At 39.4% G+C, this 18,643-nt stretch overlaps 1 protein-coding gene and 1 long non-coding RNA gene across 3 annotated transcripts in view; one reads left to right on the top strand and one right to left on the bottom strand.

Annotated features, from left to right (window-relative positions):
- The window catches only part of LOC111946954 (uncharacterized), a 221,116-nt gene that overhangs the window by 47,396 nt on the left and 155,077 nt on the right, over positions 1-18,643 (top strand). The window lies entirely within an intron of this gene.
- Positions 4-15,958, bottom strand: LOC144989510 (uncharacterized). 2 transcript variants are annotated; one of them, XR_013653750.1, is made up of 4 exons: positions 14,190-15,958; positions 11,145-11,597; positions 723-3,776; positions 4-219 (listed from the first exon to the last, which is right to left on the bottom strand). It is a non-coding gene; the product is annotated as an uncharacterized LOC144989510 (long non-coding RNA). The 2 variants fall into 2 exon arrangements; XR_013653749.1 differs by lacking the exon at positions 14,190-15,958 and having other exon boundaries at positions 11,145-13,227.

The raw sequence follows: 18,643 nt of genomic DNA, 5'->3' as shown, positions 1-18,643 counted from the left end.
ACCCACACCCACACCCACACCCACACCCACACACACACACACACACACACACACACACACACACACACACACACACACACACACACACACACACACACACACACACACAGCCCCCAATGGTCATAAAACAGAGAGACATCCGTTCCCAGGAGATTGCTACTCCCCCCAGGGGATTAGGGTCTTTTTTGCAGATCAAGGGTCATCAGTCAGCTCCTGTGGCTTCAGGGCAAGGATCAAAAGGTCAAAGGTGAATTCCTAGTTCAATGCAGAGAAAAAATTCTTCCCGCTTTCTCAGGGCTGTTTCTCGCAGACAAGTATACACTTTTTACAGTTAAAAAAGTTCAGAGTAAATATAGGATAACTTATGTATACATTTATTCTAACAGAATGTATAATTAAACATTAATTTGTTAAATGTAGTAAAAGATTAGAAACAGAATGCATACATCTTTTTCTTCAGTCATCATTAACAAAATTTTTCTGTTTTACGTTTTTTCATCATCATTTCCACATTGAAGTGTTCCAAGGAGCTTTGTTGAAGCATGTCGATATACATCTAGTCCACCACCAGATGCCACTGTTCTGTGTGGTTTCGAAGCCCTGAATGGGTAGTTCATTTTTCTGGCAAAATTACATGAACCCCTATGAGGCTTCTATTCCCATCCCTATTGAAAATTGTTCCCACAAATATCAGAATATAAATGAAATTGAAATAAACATACCAATGGGGTCGCTGAAGTCATCCAAGCATTGAAATGTTTGTTGTTCAGCTCACCATGACTGCCAGACAAAACCCCCACCTGCACACCGTCACCTAGTTAAATACCTCTTCCCATCTATCTACCTGATAGATTAGGATTCACATTTTCCTTATACTGCCCCCTGCAGCTATGGAGTTGATCCTACCTGGAACAATCCTCCAAATCAATGTTCAGAGGCAAAAATAAAGAAAATAGAAGACAAAAAGCCAGGATAGAAAAATCTTAACAGTATTTATTGATCATTTTATTTTAGTGTAAACTTGCACCAGAAAAAAGAATACTAATAAGGAACCAGAGTGAAAAGCAGCAGATTAAGAGGAGTTAATAGATCAAATATTAACAATACCCATCTTCAATAAATGTTAACTCTACTAGATGTTAGCTCTAATGATTCAAAACAACTCATTCCTATTATCTAAAATAATTCATTTTGTGAACAATTTTTGCACATTTTGTCAGCAGTGAAACTCATTGTCTCGTATCATTGCACATAGATTAAAATGTATTGATCATTTATTTCTTTGCTGTAGATATTTGTGGCTTAGAGAAGATGAAAACCTAAAAAAGCTGTTCAGGAAAGTCAGGATAAGACAAGACAAGACTTTATTGATCCCCGGAGGGAAATTCAGTTGTTACAGCAGCCAAACAAGAAATATAGCAGTTAGAAAACCAAATAGTCAGTAAAAATTAAAACAGCAATAAAAAGTGGAAGTAAAAGTACACGTCATAACTAAATAAGTAAATACAACAGCAGTTTCAACAGTCCTAAACTGTGTCATTCTATAGTCTAACTGCTGTTGGGACAAAGGACCTCCTGTAGCGAATCATACATCAAAACAACCAAAGTTTTTTTTTAAATGTAGACAATTTCATTTCTACAGATCAATTCTCACTTGTGCCTCCCTCTAATGAAGTTACTGCATCAATATGGTATGGAGGCCATCAGCCTGTGGCTCTGTGTACATGAAATGAAAGCTCAGGTTGCTATGGAGTTCATTAGAACATTGGGGTTTCTCCCCAGAAGTTTTAAGCATTAAAAACTTATTTTAAAATATTTAATTTTTCTGAGATGCAGAACTTTCCCCTCCTGTAAAATAAAGTATTCTGCTGATTCCGATTATGGTACAGAGGTTGAGAGATCGACCTCTTATCAGAAAAGTTTAGAATTTAGAGTTTACACTAAATCCTTACATTGTCAAGAAAAAGTCTTACATGTTCTCATGTGTTTTTTTAGAGCAGATGAACAACTAAAACTTTTTTTACATTCTTTACAAGAAAAAGGCTTTTCTCCTGTGTGAGTTCTCATATGTGTTTTGAGATTAGATATTTGACTAAAACATTTTTTACATTCTTTACAAGAAAAAGGTTTTTCTCCTGTGTGAGTTCTCATGTGTGTTTGGAGAAAAGATATACGACTAAAACTTTTCTTACATTCTTTACACGAAAAAGGTTTTTCTCCTGTATGAATTCTAATGTGTGTTTTGAGACTAGATCTGCGACTAAAGCTTTTATTACATTCTTTACACGAAAAAGGCTTTTCTCCTGTGTGAGTACTCATGTGTGTTTGGAGATGAGATATTTGACTGAAACTTTTTTTACATTCTTTACAAGAAAAAGGCCTTTCTCCTGTGTGAGTTCTCATGTGTGATTTGAGATTACATACATCACTAAAACTTTTCTTACATTCTTTACAAGAAAAAGGTTTTTCTCCTGTGTGAGTTCTCATGTGTGTTTGGAGAAAAGATATACGACTAAAACTTTTCTTACATTCTTTACAAGAAAAAGGCATTTCTCCTGTGTGAGTTCTCATGTGTGCTTTGAGATGAGATATGTAATTAAAACTATTGTCACATTCCTTACAAGAAAATCTCTTATCTTCTGCATGGATTCTTGTGTGAATTCTGAACAGAGATATGTCACAAAAGCTTTTACCACATTCTTTACAGATATAACATCTTTCATCAGACCCAGTTTCCATGTAGTCAGACGGGTTAGTAATTATTCTTGAGTTTTTACCAGACCTGATTGGAGATTGTTTGTATTTCTTACCCAGATTTGTCTTCTTGGGATTTTTTCTAACATCAGAGTCACACTGACCTGCTGACATGTGAGAGCTGTCCACACTTTGGACATGACTTCTGTCCCTCCTCTTCCTCTGATCTCTGTTCTGGTCTGTCTCTTCATCTGTAGTTGATGTTGATTCTGTCTCTTCATCTGTAGTTGATGTTGATTCTTCATGTTGGTTTCCTTCTTCATCCTGACTATCAGTTACATTAAAGCTCTGCTGATTGTTTAGATCTGCTTCACTGTTCTCATCTTCCTCATAAGTAGGAATCTCCATCAAGGTATCAGTCTCCTGCTTCAGATCGAGATGATCTTCCTCCTGACTGATGCAGAGTTCCCCTGGTTCCTCTTTAATCTGTGGAGGTTCTGGTTCCTCCTGTTCCTCTTTAATCTGTGGAGGTTCTGGTTCCTCTTTAATCTGTGGAGGTTCTGGTTCCTCTTTAATCTGTGGAGGTTCTGGTTCCTCCTGTTCCTCTTTAATCTGTGGAGGTTCTGGTTCCTCCTGTTCCTCTTGAATCTGTGGAGGTTCTGGTTCCTCCTGTTCCTCTTTAATCTGTGGAGGTTCTGGTTCCTCTTTAATCTGTGGAGGTTCTGGTTCCTCTTTAATCTGTGGAGGTTCTGGTTCCTCCTGTTCCTCTTGAATCTGTGGAGGTTCTGGTTCCTCCTGTTCCTCTTTAATCTGTGGAGGTTCTGGTTCCTCCTGTTCCTCTTTAATCTGTGGAGGTTCTGGTTCCTCCTGTTCCTCTTTAATCTGTGGAGGTTCTGGTTCCTCCTGTTCCTCTTTAATCTGTGGAGGTTCTGGTTCCTCCTGTTCCTCTTTAATCTGTGGAGGTTCTGGTTCCTCCTGTTCCTCTTGAATCTGTGGAGGTTCTGGTTCTTCATGTTCCACTCTGAAGTTCCTCTGCTGGATGCAGAGATTTTCCTCTTCAGTCATCCAACACTGGGGGAGAGCTGCAGAAACACAAGAACAGGTCCTTTTAAATACTATGGTGACTTTATTTATTCTTAATTATCAATACAAATGATTGCAGTATCATTCACTATATGCACATTAAAAAACTTTTGATCAAAAAAAAGTTTTTTGTTTTCTTTAGCACAACAGTATCAAACTGTGCTGAAAAAGGCCCCCTACACCTCCCCCATATGAGGAGAGCTTTTACAGTCAATAACTTGTAGTCTGAACCAGTTATAGAAAGAAAATAATATTTTATTTGTTTTTTAGGGAAATTAATTTGCAGATAAATAATTCATAAATGGTACAAACAGGTCTTTAATGTCATTTAACTGTATACTCAAATTAAATCATGCTGAAATAAATAGATTTATTAGAAAGGGGACAGAGGGATTGACAGAAATTGTACTTTTAACCTGATTCTGTCTCCAATTATTTTTATATGAAATTACAAAAAGGAAAAAAGTCTGAAAACAATTGGAATGTTTTAGATTATTGCCATTATTGACAGTAAAGATGCAGGCATCTATAGTAAATGTTTGACACAGTCTCTGAGGCTTATTTCAGCCCAACACCAGCTGTGTTATGTTAGGAATATGCTGCTAATAAAGTTACATTCACATGTCTGTGATTGTATTTATTTTATTTAGAAATCATCTCCAGGACTGAGGTCTGGGGCCCCATCAATCGGGGTCAGAAACTTGTCTGTGGTGGTGTTGGTGGGTGTGTTTATGTGTGCGTGTTAGCCTGGAGGTGCTGCTGGCAGCGCAGACAGTAAAAATGTGTCAAAATGGACGAGTTTAAAGATTTAATGTGAGAACTTGTAAAATAGAATGTGGCAAACCAAAGGTCTGCATCTGTGTGTGAAAATCTTCTGCTGTAAAGTTTGGCAAATAAAAGTCACAACTGACAAATTACCATTTTGTGTTCATTATAGTTCCAACCTCAAATCAGTGATTTCAACGGCTTGAATCTGCTGCTTGTGAATCACAGCACACTACAACTGAGTGAACTACAAATACATTTCAAAAGAAAAAAAAATATTTTTTTCCTGACTTTTAATGAGAAGTGATCTCTTTGAGGTGTAAACGGAGACACAGCAGAGAGACGGCTGCAAAGACACCATTGTCAACAAAGTGCAATATCTGAGGAAAAACCATTCAGTAAAAATCAATCATCTCTCTAAAACAAATGAACTTCTACAGTTATATGGTAATGAAGAATCGTCAGCATATTCATGATACAATCAATACTTTGTGAAAAAAGTCAATATTTATTATATTTTATCACATTTTAATAGAGAAAAGACTCATAATAAAGATGCTCAATAGCTCTGAAGATACTGAAGCTATTGTCACCAAACTTTCTGTACTGACTAATCATGACCCTGTTGTCCTACTACAACAAAGATAACTGTATGTCAATTAATTACTTTTTGTAATTATGGTTCATGATTGTTCCAAAATGCTTAATAGCTCTAAAAGATACTGAAGCCAACAATGTAATGTTCTGATATAATCTTTTTTGTCAATAACAACAACAAATCTAATCACCATTTTGAGCCAGACAACAGTGATTAGTCAGGTGGTCTGAGTCACGTTTTTAGAAGAACCAGTTGCCAATCATGATAAGCTAGATCAAAGTCCACGCACCATCACTGAAAGCTGCTCGGAAGAAGCTGTCAATCAAACGTTCGAGGTGGGGCCAGCGGGCACCACACCTTTTACTGAGGCACCTGATTGGTCAGTTTATAGCTTGAATAACTGGCACTAAAGAAAAATGTTATGAAAAAAACTAAGATTACCCACAAGATATTAAGAAAAGAATTTCACAGCAAGAATGGTAATTCTGTCTATTTAAAATGACTGAGTAACAGCTGCCTATTTATCTATAGAGGTCTATTGGAGTTTGGCGACAGCAGCTACTTCCTATTAGGAAGTGGGGGGGGGGGGGGGGGCAACTCTAATGTCCAGTGATGATATAGTCTATGCTTTTTAGCATAGACTTTTGGACAGCTCCTCGTAGTTTGACTACTAACAATAAACAGTGTTGGGGGTAATGAATTACATAGTAACAAGTTACTTTAATTTAGTTACTTTTGTCAGTAATGGAGTAACGTAATGAATTACTACGGAGCCCGTGATCTGCCATGGGTTAAAAAAAAAAGGGGGTTCTGGCTGCCGCTGCTGCTGTGGTGGGGGTCTTGGGGTGGGGATGGCTGGGCACTCTCCCTCCTTCTTTTCACATTCCACCATCCATTTAGAAGAACATAAAGACTCACCTGAGCACAGGTGTTAGCTCACCTTTGCACTAATAGTTTGCATGATTGAATGAATGAAATATTTCACACTAGTTGGTTTAAAGGCATGAGTATGCGTGTGTGAATAATATCTGTATTGTGTGCATGTTTTGTGTACATGTTGACATGTGGACATCTTTGCAGTTAACAGGTGTCTTTATAACATCTGAATGTGTGTGTGGACAGGCCCCGCCCTTTGAGATTTGTTTTACACTTGAGCCTTACCGTAATGATAAACATCCAGTAAAGTTGTTGCTTTAGGCTGCTTCATGGTTCTACCCCCCCCTTCCTATTATCACCCTCCTATCCCCCCCCCTCTCTCTAACGTCCCTCTCTCTTCTTCCCTCCTTTCCTTTTCCGTCCGGTCCAACACAGAAGATTTTCAAACATGATTGAAATTAATAAAGTTTGGCCTCAATTCCAAAAGGGGTTTATTCAGACATACCTTTGGTTTGTCTGAAGATTAATAACCCCTGTTGTTAAAGCAAAATATGTCCAACACAAGAGGCCCTCAGCTCTCATCTGTTTGCCCAGCTGTTGGACAGGACAAGTAAAAAAAAGGTTTTCGTTTCCACTAAATAATTGATTAATTCCAACAAAAATAATAATCTGATATACAGTCAGGTCTGTAAATATTGGGACAGTAGCAATTCCAACATTTATGGTTCTATAAACCACCACAATGAATTAGACCGCTTTAATTTGAGGGTATTTACTTCCAGATCAGGTGAGCGGTGTGTGAATTACAACAGTTTGCATATGTGCCTCCCACTTGTTAAGAAACCAAAAGTAATGCAAGTAAGTCTCAACTGTTCCATGGCCAGGTGTGTGTTATTCCCTCCTTATAACAATTACAACATTCTTAAGAAGAAGAAATGCACCGGGAGCTCAGCAACGGCAAACGACCTGGGAGATTACAGAAAAAAACTGAGGTGGATGGAAGAATAATTCTGTCCCTGTTGAAGAAAACTCCCTAAATGGAGGGTTTACCACAAGATGTAAAACCTTAGTGAGCCTCAAAAACAGGAAGGCCAGACTAGAGTTTGCCAAACAACATCTAAAACAGTCTTCACAGTTCTGAAACAACATCCTATGGACAGATGAGACCAAGATAAAAAATAAAATAAAAAAAACACCAAATCCCCCGGCGGCCGCATCGGAAATAAATAAAATTATAATGCATTATTCTTTATTAACAAATAACAGTAACAACTAACAACAACCTATCTAGCTTGTGAACTAACTACTAACTATAGGTGTTGTAGATTGACTGTGTGTGTGAGCACAGAGCGTCTTGTGTGTTATTGGTGCGTGTTGATTCTTCTGCTCTGTAGCTGCACGCGAGTGTCACCTGTACTCTTTGGTACAGACATCTTCTCAGAATATTATATATTTCCCAGTAATAAACAGACTGCAGACACTGTCACCTTTCCGGTAGCCATGAAGCCTGACACCCATGAATAACACGGGGCAGGAGGCTCCGCCTTTGTTTATACAGACATGTTAACTTTGCGCTGCACATAATAGTTGCAGACGTTTAACGCCTCCTGACTAAACAAAGGGCACCAATGTGAGTGTGCACACCGACGCGAAAAAACGGCACACGTCAAAGCGTCACTTTTAAAAAAACGCCTCGGGTTCGTTTTTTTAGTTTGACGCGCTGCGTCAAAAACTATACAACCAATGAGAATGGCGCTTTTGCACACGTGTCTGGAGCTTCTGAAGTTACAGTAAAACACAACTTGGGGGCGCTCAAACACAACACTGCCTTTCTGAGAACACATACCAGCAAAGAAGATAGACGCCAAGTAGCGGCTACACTGCCGCAAAGAAATAATGACGGACATTCTAAAATATCCTCGAAAACGCTCATGATGCATTTTCAGCTCTTGTACCAGTCGATAAAACTCACCATGTTCTTCTCTTCTCGTAACTATGGGATGTACCCAAAATATGCATCTTTTCTGGCGTCTTTCATCATTCAACAGAACAATAATTTCTTCATCATTGGAACCGGAGCTGGAGCTACTGGTGCTAGAAATATTCATGTTTTCTTTGGATGATTCTAACAAGCGCGTAAATACTGGCTCTCTTCTCCTGAGTGAAAGGCGACCACCTTGTGTACAGGAGTATTTCTGTTTTACATTAAGCGCCATCTAATGTCAGGGAATGAAATGGCATGTTGGCTCGGCTCGTCAGCGAAAATCGTCTGGGTGTGAACACAAAAGACGTGGCGAAAAACGCTGGCGAATATCCGTCCCGGTGTGTACGGTTGTTTAGAATGAGGATGTGTGCTTCTGAAAGCGCGCGCCTCTGTGTGTAAAGGGAGCCACGTGCAGCAGAGGCAGTGAGAGAGCGCACGCAGACGAGAGAGAGTGACAGGCACGGTGGGAGAGGAGGAGAAGACAGTCTGGAAGAAAGAAGGAAAGTCTGAACACAGGACTAGCAGAAAAAGTAAATTATCAGCAAAGATGAATGTGTTTAATGTGTTTATTATAGTTCCAATCACACACTATACTGAAAATGTAAAAAAAAAAAGTGCGGTGATGCGGTTATCGTCACAGCCCTATACCAGAGTCATGGAAAGACAAGAGTATAAGAAGTAAAGGAACTGCTCATGATCCCATGTCATCAGTGAAGCATGGTGGTGGTAATGTCATGGTGTGGGCATGTATGGCTGCTATTGGACCTGGTTCTCTTGTATTTATTGATGATGTGACTCCTGACAAAAGCAGTACGATGAATTCTGTTTCGGACAATATTATCTATGGTAGCTTTTGTGTAGCATAATTAAAAATAAAAGACAAAACCAGAAATGCTTTTTCATTTTCAAAATGAAGCTGCATTTGTTTACTCGAAATTAAAAAAGAAAAAGCAATCCACCAAACCGCTTTTTAATTTTCTTCTTCAACACTGCTTATTCTGTCACTTAATTAAAATGATAAAGAAAATAGTATTCAACATTTCATTTTCAAAAAATTGTTTAGTAAATGTGTAGCGAATTTCGGTTAGATTTATCTAATTTGACAATTAAAGTGGATTAACATAAATGTTTTTTTCATTTTAAAAATGTAACTGCATCATATGACTCACAAATAAAGTAAAAAAAACACTTAATGTCTGTTAGTGTTGTTCATGGGGCTGTAGCTGTCCTGTAACAGCAAAATCAACGGGAAGCTGCAGGAGACAATCTTCTAAATGTGCTTTTATTACTGTTATGATTATTATTAAGGGCCTGCTCACTCATGATTTTTTTAATCTGTATGGCCAGTGCTTTTTTCTTGGCTGCAAGGACCTGAAAAAAGGGTTAGCATTAGGCTAATACGTGTTAAAAACATTAGCCGTGGAAAGAGTGTTCCTATTGATTTTATGTTTTAAATAGGAGACTCTAGACTTGATGTCTGCTTCTTGTATTTCAGGGCTCCAGACTGCGACAAAATGGTTGCATTTGCAACCAAAATTTGAGAGTGTGCGACTAAATTTTACATTCAGTGTGCTACCAGTAAATTTGCCTCCCCCACCCTCCGTATATTTCAAACATTAAACGTGGAAGGGGCACGTCAATGATCAGTGAAATAATCAATGAGATGCGAGCGCACACGCTAACACACACTCATGAGACGCGAGCACACACTGGCGTTTCATTGAGTGATGCCTGTCTGTGAGGCGGCCAATGCGTGTGAGAAGTAGGCCTGGGCGATAAATCGATTAAATGAATTAATGTTTACCGTGACTCCTGCTGCTTCATGATCATCTCTGTGCAGAAGACGGGGTTTCTTAATTTAATTAAAACCTTAGAGCCCAGATATGAGCTGTATTGTTAATCCTTAAAATGGTGCTACTGTCAAGGTGAATGTTTGTCTCCTTTTAGTCTAGACTACAAAGTGGGACTGAAAACACAGCTGGGACCTCAAGTAAGGAAGTAACCTTTTTATTGTGGACAAGTGAAAACAAGTGTAGAATAAAAAATTAGACAAAAACAAGACAAAATTATTTAAACAAGTCCAAAAAGGGAGTAAGAAGAAAAATCTTATGCTTAACTTTGATTCCAAGAGTGTGTTTATTTATTTATTATTTATCCCAGAAATGGGGGTTACATTTGTCTTGCATTTGATTAGGGGGGGGGGGGGGGGGGACATCGGAAATCGAATAAAAAATAAATAAAATCTGAGATTTTATTTTTAGGCCATATCGCCCAGCCCTTGTGAGAAGAATAGGGAAAGCCACTGTAGGTGGCTAAAATGCATGAAGGGGCCTTGAGATAATCGAGCGTGCGTAAACATCTGTGGGAAGGAAACGGAGACAAATATCATCATAACCTGATATGTGCGTCTGAGCTTTGAGCAAGCAAACTATTGATTCGTTCTTCCGACCTGCGGCTGGTGTACCAGGGCCAGAGTGTACAGCAGGGGTCTCAAACTCGCGGCCCGCAGGCTATTTGCGACCTCCAAGATGATATTTTGCGGCCCCCGCCTTAATATGAAAGTTTAATGTTACTGCATTCTGCCAGTTAGTATGAATGACACGTTTTCCTTTTCTTGCGCGTAGCTGACAAACCAACCATTTGGGATTTGGAGGGATTTGAATCTTTTCTGTCTGCAGATCCATGAGCAGGACCCCGTCTTTGGGTTTTAGCTTGAAATGTCGTTTTGGAAATAGAATCTGTCTGAATGTCTGGAATTGGAGACATGGAGACATCAAAGAGGTTTAGATGGATTTTGGGTTTGACAGAGAAATCTGCTGAAAAGAACTGAACTACAAACTTAGAACCACAGACGACAAAACAGATTGGACTTTTTTATCTGCTAACAATTTTCTCTTTGATCTGTTAAGGTTTCCTGTTTGTCGTTAGCTGGAGGGACTAACTAAGATCATGTGATTTGAAGAATGTTGTGGGCTGCACTGACCAACAATGTCTTCTGTCTTTTCAACTGGAAGGGACAGAAGAGACTCTTCCAGGACACGCTGTTGATGGACTGCATGTTTGGAGAGCTTGAAGCTCAAGATAGAACCGTTGTTGAAGTGAACATACCGATAGTGTGGAGATGAAGATCAGAGTCACACTGACCTGCTGACATGTGAGAGCTGGCCACACTTTGGACATGACTTCTGTCCCTCCTCTTCCTCTGATCTCTGTTCTGTGGGTCTGTCTCTTCATCTGTAGTTGATGTTGATTCTGTCTCTTCATCTGTAGTTGATGTTGATTCTTCATGTTGGTTTCCTTCTTCATCCTGACTATCAGTTACATTAAAGCTCTGCTGATTGTTTAGATCTGCTTCACTCTTCTCATCTTCCTCATAAGTAGGAATCTCCATCAAGGTATCAGTCTCCTGCTTCAGATCAAGCTGATCTTCATCCTGACTGATGCAGAGTCCCCCTGGTTCCTCTTTAATCTGTGGAGGCTCTGGTTCCTCCAGTTCCTCTTTAATCTGTGGAGGTTCTGGTTCCTCCTGTTCCACCCTGAAGTTCCTCTGCTGGTTGCAGAGATCTTCCTCTTCAGTCATCCAATGCTGGGGGAGGCCTGCAGGAACACAAACACAACAAGGAGCCTTTTATACGTTTCCAAGAGTTATGGGTTTCATCAAACATCAATAAACTCTGTGATCATTGGAGAAAATGTCTAAGGAGTCTGGAGGACCACAAGAGACTCATTGAAATAATACATATAGACGCCATTAAATAATTAAATAAATGTGACATTAATTCTTTAAAATTTGAAATAAATAGCAAATATATCATTAAAAGTGTCAATATTTAATTTAAATTAAATGTTAAATGATTTACACAGGTCACATTTAAAGTTCTTCTATTATTCTGTATTAGGGGTGTCACGATTTCGACTTTAAATCGAAATCGATCGAAATTAAGTCACAGTCTCGAACTTCGAATAAAAAAATGGAATTGTCGATGCTGCCACGCCCCCATGCTGCATCTGGTTACTTGCCAAGCGGAAAAAAACATGTGTTCAAGTGCTGCGAGTCTAATTGTTAATAAATTTAAAAAAAAATGAAGTGCTGCAAGTCAACCTTCTTTAACAGCCACTCAAAAGATAGCATGGAGACCCATCGACAGAACTCGAATCCCCTCGTCTTTCACGGAAGTCGCTGTTGTGGAAGTATTTTGGATTTCCATTGAGTTATGTTGACAACGTTGATTAAAAAATAATACTATATCAGTAAAATAGACATAACACTGTTTCAGGAATTTTCATAGCAAAATTTCATCAAGTATCAAAAGTTAAAAATATGTGCAAAATTATGTTACATTAGGAAAAATCATGAATCAACTTATCAAATTATCAAATGAAGTAATATCAATAAAAGTCAATCAATTTAACCATTTTCATTAATTGATTAATTATTTTTTTTTTTTTTTTGTATTTTTATTTATTTATTTATTCATTTATTTTTTTACATATTTTAATGATAAAGTAATGCTGTGAAGTAAAATAAAAGGGTCCATAATCTGTCGATTGTCCAAGGTTGGCATTTCTTCTTCTGCTGAATAACAGCTGTTCTTCTGGGTTTAAACAGAGTTTCTAGTTCTCTTCCATGTTATGTCTGCAGACATTAGATTCAGGTCCATATCCTTCTTCAGCTGATATCAGCGGCGCCGAGTTGTGGTCAACTTGTCTGCAGTTCAGAAGTCTCCGCTGAGTAATCAGGTCACTTCAGATTTTTGGAGAAAATGAGGAATCCAGGCGTCATATTTCTTGAAATTATTTGGCTCTTTGGTTTATTACTCCATTTTGTTTCAGACGACCGAAATAAGACACTTCTCAAAGTCCTTCATGGTGTTCACAACCAGAACCTTGGACCGGTCAGGTGGGCCGAGTGGTTTGACGTAAATCCTGCAGGCTTTAACCCAAGTGTTCTCAATCTGCTTCTGCTTCCTGAGAAGCCGTGCATGTTTTGAGATTTCAGCATTCCTTCTGGTCAGATGATCGTTCAGATAAACAGCTGATCCTTTCCGATTTTTACGTTGATTCATCAGAGCTAGCTTGTGTTTTTGATTCACAAACCTGATGAGGATCGCTGGTTTATCCGTCTCCTTTCTCCTGGGGAGCAGGTGGCAGGTCTCCATGGTATTGAGATCCAGGGAAATCCCTTTAGATGTGAGAAATGAATGTATTTGCTGCTCCAGAGACTCTCCACCGCTCTAAGTTTAAGAGGGACTGTCAGCGCTATTAGCATTAGCAGTGCTAGCTCCAACTGCATTTAGCTTCGCTCCAGGTTTGATGGGTACTCCAGTGAGAATGACATTATTCATCCTTACTTGTTGTTCCACATCGTCCAGTCTTTTCTCCAGAATGTCGACCCGGTTTTCTCTTTGCTTGTTTTTAACCTGAAATCTTTGAAATTCTTCCATTAGCTCTAAGAGCTGAGTTTTTACTGTTGGTGTTGCACAAAATTAGGAAAATGCCAAATATTTTTGAAGTAATCCCAGAGATGAGTTCTATGGTTACGTTTTTAATGTTTTATAAGAGCTAAAAGTGATCATACCTCAGGGCTCGACATAGCCGTTTGTCCGCTGGCCCGGTCCTGTTTTTCGAGCAGTACGGACCTCAAGATTTTATTTTTCAAAAACTACTGGCCCTGTGGGCCCGTGCAAATTTCTGGGCTATGTCAACCCCTGTATCTCCAGGCTTTGTTATGCGGCATGTTCATATTTGTATAATTATGACAATGTATTTTTATGGAGAGCAAAATATTATATGTTATTTAAGGTTTAACTTGATTTCTTCTGGATTGATATTCCTTTCTGTTTTTATTCATTTTCAGTTCAGTTTAAAAGTTTAGTTTTAGTGTTTTCAGTAAATGTTTCTTGTTCGGCCCAAAACCCAAAGCGTGTTTTGGATTTAGGCCGCCTGTGTGACGGAGTTTGACACCCATGTAGTTTATAAAATTATGATTTTTTTTGTGTAAAATGGAAAAATAAAGATAAAAAAAACACAAAAGGAAGTCATCAAATTTCTATATGTGCGGGGAGAGAGGGGGTTCCTCGCCCGGGTAGTAAGTTAATGTAGAACCACCACTGAGTGACAGACGGGTCCCCAAAAAGAAAAGCATGAAGCTCAAAGGTCTTCTCTGTTTCTGTGATGAAGGTGACATACCTATGTGGTGGAGCTGCAGCTGTGGTTTCCAGATGACATCCAGCAGTCTGCGCTGACGACAGAGCTCCTCCTCGTACTGGACGATGGTTCCTTCACAGAGTCTGCAGATTTCATCAGCAGCAGCAGCTAGTCGCTCGCTGATCAACTCTCTCAGAGACTGAAGGGAAGACACGGTTCCTGCTCCCATCTTCAGCTCCAACTGAACCCTCAAAACTGGTTCCGCCGGTTCCAATCTGAAGTTCCTTTGTGGGTTGCAGAGACTGACCTCTTCAGTCAGCCAATGCTGGGGGAGGCCTGCAAAAACAAAAGAAGACGCCTTTTTTATGTTTTGAGGAATGTATTGTAAAAACGCCAATACAAATGTAATAGTCTCTTTCAGGATATTTGGAGGAGGAGCCCCTGAAGGACCATTGTTTGTAACGTAAACTTCCTTGTAAGGGTGTCATGAAGTGGTTTAAATAAAAAGTTCTTTCTGTATCCCAGCTTTACAAAAAGCCCCAACTACCTCCCCCCTACGAGAAGAGCTGTCAGTCCATAACCTGCTGAATGGAAATAAATCAATTTTCTTAATCCTTTTAAGAATATGAAATTGCAAATTAAAGTTGTGAGTGGCGTTGTATTGCCCGCGCTACCTGCCCTCACCGCCCACCTCTATGCTCCACCAGCCCTCACTACCTGCATCTATGCCCCATTGTCGTCCTCGCCGCCTGAGTCTAGGCACCACCGCCACTCTTAGCACCCACCTTTGACCAAACCCCGCTTCCTGAGCAGCCACTACGCACATTTAACTCCTCCTTCTCAACTAACTCAGAAGCCCTCATTGATTAAGATACTAACTATGCTGACTATGCTAGTTATGCTAACATGGCTACAAGTGCTAGCATAGCTATCAGCATCATAAACTGACTCAGAAAAACTCTTTGAAAAATAAAGGAGTAATATGAGTGTGCCCCTTTAGCGAGCTCACCACACGTTCAAAATCTACAACTTAGTAGTTTACAACAGTAGCTTGCCATTGATGCCTGAAAAGTTACGAGACAATCAATAAAAATCCCAACGACAAGTTCTTGTAAGTATCTGATACTAAAGGTGCTGTTTTTAAAAATCAAAGATGGCGGCTTCTTCCTGAGGTCAAAGTTCGACAAAACTCCTGAGGTGTTTGAAGACTGAAATTAGCGGAATGTGTGTGAAATTTAATGGAAATCAGTCTAAAAAAATTAATTTTCCTAAAAACCGTGAATTATTAAATCGTAGATTTTGGCACACAATGTCTGCCAAACTATAGGTTGTGTGCAAAATTGTTTCTTGTGGTTTTTACCATAAAAGAGAATAACAGTAGGGACCGCAAAGCGTGTCACTGCGCATACCGTTCGCGCATGTTCAGTCTGCCATTGAAAAACTTGGTTTCAGCATTGGAAAGTTTATGTAGTTAATATCTGCATCGCGGTGCATTTTGGAATAGCGTCTACTTAAGCTTTCATTCAGAAAAGTAAAGTGTATTTACTGGACATTTTTGTGATCCAACCGCAGCTTTTTTTCTGATTTTGGGTCGATCTCCCAGCTTCATGAAACTTACAAGGTGATTAAAATCTCCCAAAGCCCACCCTAAACATTGAGAAAACCCCCAGAATTCGATTTTACAGACTCAATTCTCTATAGAAACATCTAAAAGAATTATGTTAATAATCGACAATGAGCAATCATTTGCTAAAAGAGGCACATTGTTATTTTTCTCACTTGTACAGTAAAACTGTACTACAAGAGCAAAGTTAAACTGATCACTGATTTAAGAGAGTTGTAAGAAAATATCTAGAAAAACACTTTTTTTTTATTAAGGGTTACCTGTTAATGTAGGTAAAAATGTTTGCTATTTACAATTTTTGTGCTATTTAATTTAACCGTGTGGAAGTACAGGCAGAATGTAATGACATTTTGTAACAAAATCCCATGTTCTGATTCCACCATGGTTTTTAAAAAGTTATGTATCAAAGCAAAAATACACCCACAAAGTAATTATTTATGCAACAACACAATGCCATTATTCCCAGTTACTTCAGATCTAACTGATTACTTTTAATCTTAGTGACACTTTTCTGTGAGTGGCATGTTTTGTCTGGACTCAAGAATCAACAAGACTCTTTCAAATTCTCCCTGCCAGGTGTGGTAGTGGCTTCATCTTCTCAAAGATTTTAAGGTAATATTTAAAGAAGAAATAGCAAATATAAGAAAACTGTTGAAAGTTTATTTTTCTTGATTTGAGCCATTTTTGAAGGAATGTTAGTCTTTTTTCAGCTGGCTTCATCAGGGCTGCATGTAGATCTGTCAGAGGGAATCTTAGCAGCAAACTGTCAGAGCTCCAAGGCAGATCTTCAATAGGAACATTTTTCAACTAAGCCAACTGAAAAAGAAAGGGTTGACATCTTCAAATAAAGATGCCCTCAGGTGGATGAGATGTTTAATCCCAGAAAATGCACCAGATATTACAGAGAAAAACTTGGACAGGCAGTGGAAGAGACTCCTTTGTGAAAAAGAAGATTTTGGGAAAAACAGCAATCTTGATGAATGGAATTTGAGACCATACATCCGTCCAAATGTTCTTGGCCAGCGGTCAACAGAAAGGAATAATTCTTTACATACTGTACCTAACCGGGAATATTTGATCCTTGATGATTCAATAAGCAGCTGAAAAAGGAGAGACAATCCCCCAACAAAACCAAACACGCAGAACGACACAGTGAAAATATCAAGGAGTTACGTTCAGAAAAAAAGCATCTTGAAACTGAAAATGAGTCACTCACAGAAAAGCTAGAAGAAGAAAAAATGCTGTAAAAAGGTTATCATTGGAGTCTAGCAGATTAAAATTAAAGATAGCATGCTTCCAATTTGAAGCAGAAGAAAAGGAGCAAAGTGAGGGACGACATGAACTGTCAGACAAGTTAAAAAGTATTTTGGAGGAAAATAAACAGCTGAGAGAGGTCTAATGTACTGAAGCTCAGTGAACGCACCAGGCAGAGACGCCTAATGGCCACTGTCATCTAACCTGTTGTTGGGGGTGTGCTACGCCCCGCCCCGCCTCTTAGAAAGTGTGTTCTTTAAAGCCTGATACCACGGTCGCGTGTGGGCGGAGCTACCAGCTAAAGTTATGGTCTGATCGCTGCATGGAGCCATGTGTGTATCAATGCATGGTGAACACGGAGAATGTGGAGAGATCAGGTTTATTATTTTGGAGAGTTCTACTTAGTAATCATGTTTCCATGTTTGAGTTCATTAAATCATCCCAGAGAGTCTCTGCTTTAACTCCTGCAGTGAAAGCTGTGTCTGAATCTGACGCCGTATTTCCATCTCTGACAGAGTTTGAAGCCAAAGCCCCTCCCACGACTCTCTAGCTGTTCACCTGTTTATATCCTCTGGAGATGAGAGTTTTTCCCCCGCGTAAAATACGAGAGCACAAAAAACGGTCATTAGAGGAGAAGCTAAAAAAAGTATTTTTCCGTCAGGAAAAAATGGATTCATAGATTTTCAGCTCTGTTGAACCATTACAATGTTATTTTTTCCTCCATAAATTCAAATGACTTTGACCTGCATCTTTACCAGCTGGTTCAGCGCCTCAGGCTGTGTGTCTGCGTGCGGACTCACGCACACACGGGAGGATCATTAAAGACTGTCACATTTTACAGCAAGAAGCAGAATCCCATCCCTCTGAGCTGTCACTCAAAAGTCATCAAGTCTACGCGTCAGTGAGCTGCTGCTGAATGGAGAGACATGAAAAAAGGTGGAAAGAGCAAACATGAAGAAGAGTTTTCTTCTCTTTCACCGTTTTAGAGCAAAGCTGCAGGCTGACCGTAAAACTCTCCGTAAATCCAAACCGAAGGCAGAACCTCCTCCAAAACCATCAGAACCTGAAATGCCAAACATCACTCTATCAGAACCTCCCTGAGCCGAGGAGAACCCACTTTCCCTAAGAACATCTGGGAACGTGTGACCTTCAGTGAACAACATATTAGTGAAAATAGATTTAATAATTAAGTTGCACATAACACAAAAGAGGAATGCATGAAAAGATGAGGCTGGAGGGGCATGAATCTCTGTAATAATATCATTACAAATACGTGGATTTTTCCTGCGGGACGGGAGACGACACAAAATCAATGCATCTCTGTTACTGTGCGGGAATAAATCCTCAGAGTTTTGCGGGTGCAGGCGGGATGAAGACAATAGTCCCGTGCAGGGCTCCACTTGTCACCCCTCCACTGTGGCGTCTACCAGAAGGAGATGGACACATCCTTGACCTGAACACCTACTACAAAAGTTTGGTCGATTTCCTTGGAGAGTACTCTGAGAATGAAGACTCTCTCTTCATCTTCATGCAGGAGGAACGTCTGTTTCCAGACCACCTCATTGAAAAGGAGGAAGTTTTTCAATCTTTCACCAAGAAAAGTGATTATGATGAACTT

Source organism: Oryzias latipes, chromosome 2, assembly GCF_053564925.1.
Source record: "Oryzias latipes strain Hd-rR chromosome 2, Olatipes_Hd-rR_3.1".
Taxonomy (NCBI): Eukaryota; Metazoa; Chordata; class Actinopteri; order Beloniformes; family Adrianichthyidae; genus Oryzias; species Oryzias latipes.
This window is presented reverse-complemented; position numbering and strand designations above follow the sequence as displayed.